At 30.2% G+C, this 12,299-nt stretch overlaps 1 protein-coding gene across 1 annotated transcript in view; it reads right to left on the bottom strand.

The window, feature by feature from the left end:
• Lrt (Leucine-rich tendon-specific protein) overlaps positions 1–10,813 on the bottom strand; it is a 280,436-nt gene extending 269,623 nt beyond the window's left edge. The window contains exon 1 of the mRNA XM_088225666.1: positions 10,508–10,813. The gene's annotated coding sequence lies outside the window, so the exon portion shown is untranslated. The remainder of the gene's footprint in view (positions 1–10,507) is intronic.
• Between the last annotated feature and the right edge of the window lie 1,486 nt (positions 10,814–12,299).

Here is a 12,299-nt window from a genome sequence, read left to right as displayed (position 1 = left end):
CAACTAGGCCATCAACAGATAAAAAACTTGTTAGATAACTGTGTTCTCATTTATTTTTATATATCGAGCTGAACATCTGTTGGATAATAATTTTGCTACATAAAATAGCCTTAACTGGTAAAACATTTAATTTATTATACATAAATGGAGTATTATTTCTCTGATTGTATACTTAATTGGGTGCAATCAATTTGACAAGTGCATTTTGAATATTTTGTGCATATTTAATGTCTGTTGCACAAAAAATGTTATTTTATTTGATTACAAGCCTTCAAAATGGAATATCAAAGTGAGCATTTTTGATACCTTATGTTGAGGAAATAAAGTTGCTCGTGATATTTGCACTGTGTACGGTAATGTTTTTAAGAATTATTGATCAAATCGTTTTTAAATAATGAAAGAGAATACATTATTGACTTATTTGTTGTAATAAAAAAAAATATCCTCTTGTTCTCTAATTGTGGAAAAAACGGACACAACTAATGTAGGCACTCCATATTTCGCTTTTGGCTCTTCGCGGACGACAACAAAATTCTCAAAATAATTCAAATTTAACAAGACTGTTTTCTTCTTCAATCAGACATTACCTCTTTTAACCAATGGTGTAAAGTCAATAAATTATAACTAAATATTAAAAATGCAAAATAATGTCATTTCATAGAATAAAAAAACCTGTCCTTCGAGTACCTAACAGAAAACTCCAAAATTGAAGTAGTTAAATCCATCAGAAATTTAGGAGTTGTTTTGGACTATAAACTTACGTAAAATGAGCGTATAGATAATACAGTAAATAAATCACTGAAATTACTTGGCTTCATTAACAGAATATTCTCTGATTTTACTAATGTCCGTACAATCAAAACTCTTTATTGCTCAACTGTTCGCCCTCTTCTGGAATATGCCTCCATAGTCTGGTCTCCATTCTATGTCAATCGCATAAATCACATTGAATCAGTCCAACATCGGTTGCTTCAAAAAGTAGCGTGGATGCTTGGACTAGAGAGAGATAATTATTCTTATGCTGATATAGAGTCAATGTTAAATATTTCTAGTCCACAAAAACGTAGAACTAATATTGACTCCATATATATGTTCGGCATACTAAATGGTATAATCGATATTCCATCATTACTGAGACAAGTAAAATTCAATATTTCAACTCGTAAGTTGAGAAACAATGAAGTCCTGTTCATCGAGCAGCGTAGAACAAACTATGGCCTTGATTCTCCAATGACGTCTTTATCGTATTGTTAGCTCAAGACAAGATCTGGACTTTTTTGCTTTGAGTTTACAACGATTTAAACGAGCACTAAATAAATAGTCCAGATCTTTTCTTGATGTCCATTATGTTTGTCAATGATTTTTTTTTTATTGTTTTAAACTATTCTTTTATTGTATATTCAAACCCTATTAATTGTATATATGGGCAATGTCCGTTAATAAATAAATATATATTTTTGAAATAAATAAATTAAAACGGAACGGTTTGTCATAGGTCTAATATTTTCCATAATTGGTGACTTAAGGGGTTAATTTGATATAAATATTAGTGTTATATCCATTCTGACTGTCTCAAGGTACACGTTTTATTCCATATGCCTGAACATAATTAATAATTAAGAATTATTTATGCACACTCCGCCTACGCAACGATTTCGGAACATAAAACAGAAGTTTCGAATCGCAGAACCGGATTCAAAACGTCTTTAAAATCTACACTTGCCTACTCACAACGTGTAAGGTTTATTAAAAATTAAGTTTGTTTGCTCCCAAAGGAAATCAATCGATTGAAATAAGGTTTCGTGATGGATTCTGGGAGACAGCTCAATTAATAAACTTTAAAGGCGATTTTTTAATTAGTCTTATTACAAATAGTATTATTATCACTACGTCATGCTTCGCTAAAGAGCATGAACCCTAAGGTAGCGGCTTAAACGCTCCAACACTACCCTTGCCTAAGCCACTGTAGGGAGAATCCACACACCCCTGTTCGAGCGGTGCGCGGTGGCTGAAAAAAAATGCTGAGACCGTCGTGACATTATAATAGATGTAGTTTTATCGCTTTGCTAAAAAAATTCATTCAATTTTTTTGTTTACTTACAATTTTGTTGTGTTTTCGTTATTTTTTTTTTCTTAATTCATATATTAATTTATTTTATTCAGATATTTAGAACATTACAGAAAAACCCAAATTTATTCTAAATACAATAATAGATCACAATTTATTTTAGATAGTTATGTTATTGAAATAATATAACAAAATGTAAAAATAAAAATTAAAAGTTAGAAAGTGCTTTCCTAAAGGAAGGCCCACTGTCATTTTAAGGAAGTCATTAGTCATTACGGGAGTCATTAGGGGAGTATTTTAAGGGGTTCATGGTCCATGATCGATGACACACCCACACGTGCTAAATAATTTCACCTGAAATATAGTGTTATGACTCAAAAAAGCAAATCAGCATTTTCTATTGAATTCAATTCATCACATTACATTAACAGTACAGCACAGTGAACAATGAAGGAACGTAGCCTATAAAGAGACCACAGGGTGCAGTCAACGCCCAGTCAGCCCAACAAGTCCAGTCAACGCAGTCACTCAGTTCCAGCATGTAGTTCAAGTGCAGTCTCTTCAACCCATCATCGCCGCTATGCTCGCGCTACACAATCAAGTGCTGTATCTTATATGCCATGTAATAAATATGCATTAAACAGCAACCTGGTGTCTTCTGTCAATATTTAACTGATCCTTAAAAACATCAATATTAGTTTCATATTAACATTTATTTATTGAAACGTTTTTAAATATTCAATTTATATTTAAATCTCTGTAGAAAAATTTACCGGATCTTTTAGTTAGGTTATTGCTATATTTGGTTTAATTATTTTTTAAAAACATACATTTCTTTTTACTAAAGATTTAGAAACTAAAATTAAACCTGAACACTATATGACACATTCAGTACAAGTTTAAAACTATTAAGAAATAAATGTAAAAATCATAAATAATTAAATTTTTTAAAGGATTAATATGAAAAAAATATATAATGTACTGTTTCATATAAAAATTATACTAAATGTTTAATTACCATTCACCGTCTTTGAAAAAGTTCAAAAAGTTTGTTCCATAGGAACAATACCCTTCATTTAATATACCCGATACGTGGAAATAACTATTGCTGAGTTCGTGAAATCTGTTTAATACGGCATTACAAGTATACACTGTCCGTGAATTGTTGCTACAAAACAGTGGCACCTGTTTAGTGTATAGTCATTCTTCCAGGCACCCTGAAGTTGATGAGAGATAACAGTTTTGGGCAATCCCATATTGAATTTAAAAAAATTAATAAATTTAATAGGTCTATAATTTTTCTTCTATTGTCAAGTTTTAACAAATTTAATTGATAGGTATTTCAGCAGAGATAGAAAACTGCGATAAAACATCCGTTTTTTATTCAAAATACCTCAATTGTTATTGTTATATGAACAAATCATTGTTCGAAATTCCTGAAAAGATCTCATACGCCCCTGATTTCATGAATTCTAAATTAGATCTTATTTAGAATGTCACATGGTTCATTATGCAAAAAAGGTCATGTCGTGGGAAGTTTGTGAATGGACAGATTCAAATTGAAATATAACGTGAAGTAGGTAGGTATGTACTAAGGTGAATAAAATATTTATAATTCAATTTGTAAATGTGTGATATTTCTGGATTGATTTAAAATAAAATTTCTAAAAGCATTGTAACACCTAACTTAATATTTATGAAATGTATTATCAATAAATATATTTTGATCATCTACCGATTAATATGTAGATAGTATGCCTTTTCGTTGGGAATAAAAATAATGATCAGTGTACTGACTACGCTAAAATTTACTGCCACTCATCACAAAATTGACACCTGATTTTTTTTTAATTAACAGATATTAACCATTTCCATTCTTCGGCCTCGTAGTGTAATGGTCAGCGCGTTAGCCTGCCATGCAAGAAGTCTCGGGTTCGATTTCAGACATGGTTGATATGAAATATTTATTTTAAAGGATGTTTTCACACTAGAATATTACATAGCCCCTTGACTGGTACCTGAAGCGTAAGACTGATCATCTTACCTTCGTGTAACAAAAATGATCAAGATACGCTGCGATTGGTGTACCAGTGCAGTGCCCTATGCACCATTAGGTGCGGAAAAGGAATGATGATAATTTTTCTCATTAAATTTTTCGTCATTAAAAAATCGCTAAGTTTTTTACATTGAATTTGCTTTTGAGGACAATAAATACCGTAAATCTTTTATTAATATTTTAATTGCAACCTGCCGTTCATCTTTAATTCTTAATGCGGCCATTTGTTCAAAGCGTTTGCCCAGGCCTGTTCTAAATATTTATAATCTGGTTGTGGTCTCGTGGCTAGTGTTGCGAACTCATGGGCCGGAGGTCCGAGGCTCAAACCCCACTCTACACCAACTTGATTTCCATTTTTTAATAGTGAGTTATTTACAACTCGTTGAAAATGGCCACCAAAATTGAAATATTAGGGTAAATTATAAGAACGCCAATATTTATTTTAATTTTTTTAAATAAATAAATAAACAATATTTCATGTCCATCCTGTCAGTAATCTAACTTACAAAAATACACATTTTTCAAATAAACCGTTTTTGTTTTTACTTAAATATCAAGCTGTATTCTTAAAATTTACTGTAATTTTACCTGCATTGTATTACTTAATTATCACCTGTATTGTATTACATTTTATTACTTAAATTATTTATCAAAAGTATAATTGACCTGGGACTTTTGATTGCCACATTGAATTTAAGAAAATTGTCTCTTTGCTGAGTCAGAATTTGATGAAATTGTAATTACATTGTATTTGAAGAAATTATTGAGTGGAATTTTAATGAATTACGTATTGAATTTAATTCCTTAATTGAAGAACCTATGTTCTTGTAATATTATCCAAATGTATACAAAAGTAGCTGCTGTAACAATGTGTACAGTATCAAATATGTCATTCCATTGTAATATTAGAATTTTCCATCATAGCGATAATCCAGAGTAATAATTTACGAGGGAAGCCCTTAAGTCCTATTGCAGAGAACAAAAGCGTTCCTAATTTTTGGTTTGATTTAGGAAAAAAATAAATTATTAATAAATTTCGTAAAGGAACAGGTTTTTAAAACATTCTATACATACATCTACTTTTACACATCTAGTAAATGTTATCACTGTAACTCTTTAAAATAAGAGACTAACTCTTGTGCTTGGAGAGTGGCTTACACTGTTGTAGTTGTTTATTTAAAAGAGTGTGTATAATTTTAAATAAGAGTACATGAGAAAAAATATAAAACATAGGATAAATAAAGAAAAATTATTAAACCATACTACATTTATACTAAATAAAATTTAATGTAGTTTTTACACGTGTTCAAAAATTTCTTACATTTACTTTAAATTTATTTATTTATTTATTATTTTTAATAGTTTTAAGTTCATTGGGCAGATTATTATAATTTTTTACACCTTTGAAGACAAAGCTATTTTGACCATGAATTGTGTGGAATTTAGGAATTATAATATTATGTTGGTATCTGAGTGACTTATTCATTTCAAATTCTTTTATTTTTTCTTCTTTATAAATTTGTATAATATAATTTATTTTATAAAGAGTGTCTACTGTATGAACCTAATATATTTTATAAAGACTTTCCGTATTGAATGTTGAGGATTTTTTTAGAATTACTTTTATACTTAATCTTTGTACTATTTTAAGAGGATTGGCATATGAACCACCCCACCCTACAATAAGATATAGTAACAAAGATTGTACAATTGAGTAATAAGCTATTTTTAAATTATTGATTTTTAAAATATTCCTTAATCTAATAAATATATATATGTATATAATTTTTTTAATTCGTTTAACTAGTTCACTTATAATATTTTAGTGTAACAACCAACGTGTAACGGACGGTTTCGGTTTGCGCTTGCAATTCTCGACCTGAGTACCTACGTTCCCTTGTATTGCTGTAAATTGTAGCTAACTTTGTGGTTGATAATCATAGAATGGTTTTTGTCCATATGGGTGGCTATTAGCCAGAAGCGTGTTATTACCCTATGCGATAATCTATGAACTTGAAAATGTCTTAAGGAAGACTTACAAGAAATATTAAAAAAGTACATACATCCAGTTAAAGTTTTCCATAAATTTTTATATGATTGTAGGATATGTTACACGCTTGGGGTAAAATAAAAAATATTTTACCAAAAAAGAAGAGCACAAAAAGAAGGCTAAGAATGGGAAAAAAAGTGGAGACTTTTATCCACATTACTTGCTCTGAAAATATTTTTTACAATACAATCGACAAATTCGGATCTCACTTATGGTAAACAACATAAATGTATTAAAAAGCACATAAACTAACCATACAAAGATAAAAATATCACTTTAAAGTCGTAAAATTTTGTACTAAAAATATCTTGATAGAAACAGAGAAGTAGACTCGAGAGTGGCTCGATGATTTGGGGACCGTGTGAGTTGAAGTACTCTCTTATGGTGGAGAGGGTTCAGAAGAAATTTCTTCGGTTTCTCTACATGAGGGGGTGCGGATATTATCCATGGCTTTATCCCACTGAGTTCCTCCAGGGTATGCTTGGTTACAGCAGTTTGAAGACTAGAAGGAATGTGTATTTAACAACGCACTTCTTTCGATTGTTGCGCGGTATTATTGAAAACCCTGAAATTATGCGGAGCATTAGCTTTTATGTTCCTGATAATTACCTTAGACAGCGTCAACATAGACTGTTTCATATTCCAATATACAGGACCAACCTGCCAATGGTTATGCCTGTTGGAAGGGCTATCTCTATGTTGAACAATATCACTATGGACATTGACATTTTTCACGTCTCTGAGGGAGTTTTTCGTTACAATATTCTCTTACTTTTTTAACATATTATTCTTTGGATATTATGTATACCAATGTGTTTTTTTTTATATATACCTAATTATTTCTATATGTATGAATTAAGATATTTTATTTTGTAATGTACATATATATGAATAAATAAATGATTAAATGATAAATGTTAAATGATAAGAAAGTCAAATTTGGAACAGGTACGATGAATAAATGAAATTTGAACTTTTTTTTTGTCTGTGAATTATAAAAAATTAACATTTTGTGTTAATTTTACGGGATCATTTATTATTTTTTCTCAGGTTTTTTTTAACCCAGAATTGCTTTTTTTATAATTATAAATGAGTACATAAGCATTCTTTTAAACAATTATTTGATTCCTGCCAAACTGCAAAAGCAGTTTTTTTGCAGGGATTTCTCTCTTAACATATTTTGGTGACACAATATAATATTTTTTACTCAAAAATTTTAAAGTCTAATAAAAGTTTAAAAAAAACAAATACAAGTAAATCAAGTCTTTTTTGATACCGAAATATATTAAAAATTATAAACGAACACTTTTTTTAACACTTTTAAATTGAACAATGTTTGATTATGTCCAAATACATACAGACTGGCTGAATTTCTTCCCTAGGGAGTTGTTCATATTTAAATTTATTTCAACAGAGAGGGAAAGAATTGCTTGGTTTCCCTTTCTTTTTTTTACTCACTAAACTTCTACGATAAATTAGAGAAATATATCTATAAACGGAAGAAAAGTCTTTATAATTATCCAAATAAATATGAAATTTGCAATTCAAAATAATTTATACATATATTTACTTATTTTATTTTATTCATACAAATACATACATATTACAAAAAATAAAATAAGAAAGTATCCCAAACTCTATAAGGCCAAGGGCCCTGTGTTGAGTCGGGATACAACATTGTGGAAAGTAGAAGCACGTACATAATTAAATAATGACAAAAATAAAAATTAAATATTAATTTATTCAATTCAATTCATTTAAAATATAACATAGACATTGCAAACATATATTAAATACGTACATATTATAAAAAATATAAAAAAAACACACGAAAGAGACTCGTGTCAAAGTAGTAGGAGAATCCTGCTCCGGAAAACCCCTTCGGATACATGGAACAGATCAATAACCAGAGCGATATTATTCAGCATAGCGGTAGCCCTTCCAATAGCAGGCTGGTCCTGAATATCGGAATATGAAACAATCTATGCTGACGCTGTCTTAGGTAATTATCAGGAATATGCAAACCAATGCTCATCATTATCTCAGAATTATCGATCATACTGTGCAATAATCGATAAAAATGTGTAGTCAAATACACATTCCTTCTAGTCTCTTAACTGTTATAGTCAAGCATACCCTGGAAAAACTCGGTCAGGTAGAGCCAAGAATAATACCTGCACTCTCTCATGTAGAAATATCTCAGAAACTTCTTTTTGATTTTCTCTATCATAAGAGAGTACTTTAATTCATGTAACCCCCAAATCATCGAGCCACTCTCGAGTCTACTTTGCACCAAGGAGTTGTAAAGAGTTCTCAGTACGCGCAACATACATATATCTACCAATATATTTACAAAAATGACACGTGTTTTTTTAATATTTTAATACAAATCTACTCTTATACATCTAGTAAATACTATAACTGTATCTTTCCAATAAATTGAGAAAAAACGCATGCTTAAACGTAGTCAGAATTATATATATTACATAGTGTGTAATGAATCCTCAATTCCAGCCAATGTCGTGCCATAACACATGAGTATTATTTTCCCTACTTGTTGTTTTGATGCGTTGTATTCTGTTGCCTTTATAAAACACAGTAAATAAATAAAATAAAGCCATGTTAATCGTAGGGTGCGAAATTCAGCCACTTCTCTACAAACATTTGGACCTACATAAAATATAATTGTTAAAAAATGTATCGTAGATATATTAACAAACTGAACGAGAGTAAGAAAATAAATCAAAAATTATTTTTACGTACCGTCTTATTTCCTTATCTGAACGCAATATTACTTTTTCGGATGCATTAAATATGTATGATGATATTCTGTATTGTCACAAAAATGTTTTTTTTTTATGTACAGTCCTAAATGAAATTTATTTATAACTCCTGGGAGTATAATAATTTGTACTATATTTATTATATGTTTTATTAATAAAAATAAAAAATATTTCATAGAGCACGTCGTTAATACTATCAATTCGACCTATTGCTTTAGTTGATCCAGGGAGTGATTATTATGTTCATATATGATATTTCATTTTTAATAACTTATTTTAGTTCTCAATTTTAAAAATTAAATTGTAACTATTTTTAAGATAAATACTACTACTACTATCATCACGCCATTTCCCCGTAGGGGTAGACAGAGAAAATGGACCGCCAAACACGTCTATTCTGGCATATATTCCTAACTTCTTCCACATTCGTGCATCTTGTCATATATGCCCTTTTTTGCCTGCCGGTTTTGTCTGCTTTTGATATGACCAGACTTTGATTTATCTGATCATGCCACGTCTTCCTTGATCCTCCTCGTCTCACGTTACCGTTCATTTTTGCCATGTATACTTGTTTTACCATTCAATCGTCGTCCATTCGTTCTACATGACAAACCATCGCAAAGACCCTTTCTTTATCTTAATAATTAAACTTGACTCAGATTTACACTCTAGCCTGATTTCATCATTCGTAATGATTTGATTAAGTTGTTAAAATATGCATAATATATCACAATTTTTATTCTGCTTTTTTACATAATTATTTATTAATACGTTAATCAATAAAAAATGTTATACGCTTGTTCATAAATGATTTTTTACAAAAACTCATTTCAAATGTCAATTTTTGAATGTTTTAAAATAATGGCATCTAACGGCAGTTCACATGATCTACACTTCTGTTCAATTAAATTTGACTGAAGGGTTAAACTTTTCAAGATTATTGAACAAGAAGAAAATGCATGATGGGGGTAAAGGATGAATGTTAGTTAAATACTGGAAATGATGCGAACATTTAATATTAACAAAAACCATTTTAAATAAGATAAAACAGTACAAGCTATTAACATTAAGTCCTTTATATTAATAAGTTTATTTATATAATCTCCAAAATGTTTGAAAACTTAAAAACGTTATCGAGTATCTCAAAACTTCTTTTTTTGACATTCATCTTTTATATTCTGTAGATATCCTTCAAATACTGAAGGAATATACACGGATGGTTTCGAGTTCGATTCTCGGTGAGAATACAAAAATTAAATACGATTTTTCTCCGGCCTAGGATACTGTGCTGTAATTCACCATTGGGCCTCAAATATGTTTTTTAAATAAATAAACAAACAATTAAAAACGTACCCTTAATTAATATTAAGATGATCAGTTTTACGCTTCAGGTACCAGTGCATAGATAGTTAAATGTTGCAGTGTAAAAACGTAACTGATTTTTTTATTATTTTAACATTGCCGTGAATCAAGCCCGGGGGACATGGTAGGCAAACGCGCTAACCACTATACTAAGGGTGTTTTTATCAGGGATTAAAGAAATTATTTACCTTTTTCTTTCGTTATAGTTTCGATGTATTATGCAATCAATAGCATAAAAAATACAACCAAAATCGGTTTATTTTGTCAAATCTTGAATACTTTTCACAAAACTTAAAATACGCACAGAATCACCCAAAATATCATTCACAGCGTGATATTCGGTCGGCCACATAAATTTAAATATATGCTATTGCGAAATTCATTTAAATAATGCTTTTTATAGGCGAAAACTGTCACAGATGCTAGAGTGAAATATTCAAATAATGGCGGACCGGAAAAAGCAGCCTGCGCGCGCAGAGATTCGAAATTCAACTGCCTATTCGGATGTATTGGATGTGTGTGACGTCATCCGGTCAAACAGGTAACAAGGTAAACGAGACGCGGTGTAAAAAACCATTTCAAAACCTGCCTACATAATTACGAACACAATTCATCGTCGTGCCTTTTTACAAAGTAGAATAACTGTCAGAAAAAATTGTATGAATGTATGTAGTTGTTAAACACCCATACATATTACACGTTTTGAAGAAGAGTAGGAAGTTTTATTGTGGCAGTTTATAAAAAGGCGTATTTTTTTTATGGTTCTTTGTAATTTGATGGTTGTGTTTGGTTTGTATTTTTGTTGTTTTAAAATGTTTATAGCTGTTTTAGTCAAAGCATCATTCGCCCACTAAACTTGTAACAACAGAATGATAACATATCGAAACGTCATGTTCCGAGAACAATATTATGCTTTAATGATTTTAATTGAAGAGTTACAAAGATGAATACATTTGTTTCCGGGTCAACAAAAGTACGCATCATCACCAGCATCATGTCTCTAACCGCATCCTGATGTGTATAGGGCACTGCATTTGTATCTATACCAAATGCAGCGAATATTGATCATCTGTTATAATATTATGAAGGTAAGGTGAAATCAGCTTTATACCAGGAGGATATAATACAACAGAGTGTAATATCTACTTCCATTATCCATAAGGACAATAAGTAAGTTCTCTAAATATAAAATTGCTATTAAGAAATGGATAGTGGAGGTGGGTTGCGCACGGATCGATGAGTGGACCAAGCCAAATATGTAAAATGTATGCACTGTTTATGAATTTAATTAATTAGTCTTTATAAATTGGTTATGTTTTTTATGAATATTTGTGTTTTTCATTTTGTTTATTTAGTTAATTATAATTAGGTTAATTGGTTTAATTACGTCTTTTTATTGTTCTTATTTTGTTTTTTTTTTAAATTTTGTTAAATATTATTATCTTAGGCATGTTTCACATTTTGTAAAATGTTTCCCTCGGCACGGGACAACCCTAGTGAGGGAACATTATTATGTATAAAAAAAGAATACAAACAATGTAAAAGTATAAATAAATAAATAAAATTTAGGACAATGAAATAATTAACTCTCAAACTTTCCAGGAATCAAACCCAGTGCCTCGATTACGTACGTTATCTTCATTTGTATATATCGAGACGGTATACTTAACTTCTGTACTATCTGTATGTTCTACCTACTTGTCATATCGACATCATATGATCGAAACAAGCCAATGAATGACCGATTAGTCTGCATTCCTTACGTCATTTACATTTAAAATAGTTCTCATTTATATTTTAAATAGGTTTATGTGATTGAAAGTACCCACTTCAAAGCAATTATAAACTAAAATAAATCCCAATTCAAACAAAAAAAGCTCGCTTGAACATGATTTTAAAAGACTTTTGACACTGGCCAAGACGATATGCTTAACGATCGTTTGTATTTATCTACCAAGCAACTACAAAGCCGGCTCCTTT

Source organism: Micrasema longulum, unplaced genomic scaffold (assembly GCF_059751315.1).
Source record: "Micrasema longulum isolate JH-2025_06_02 unplaced genomic scaffold, ASM5975131v1 h1tg000379l, whole genome shotgun sequence".
Lineage (NCBI taxonomy): Eukaryota > Metazoa > Arthropoda > Insecta > Trichoptera > Brachycentridae > Micrasema > Micrasema longulum.
The sequence above is the reverse complement of the archived record's forward strand: the minus strand, read 5'-3'. Positions and strand labels throughout refer to the sequence as shown.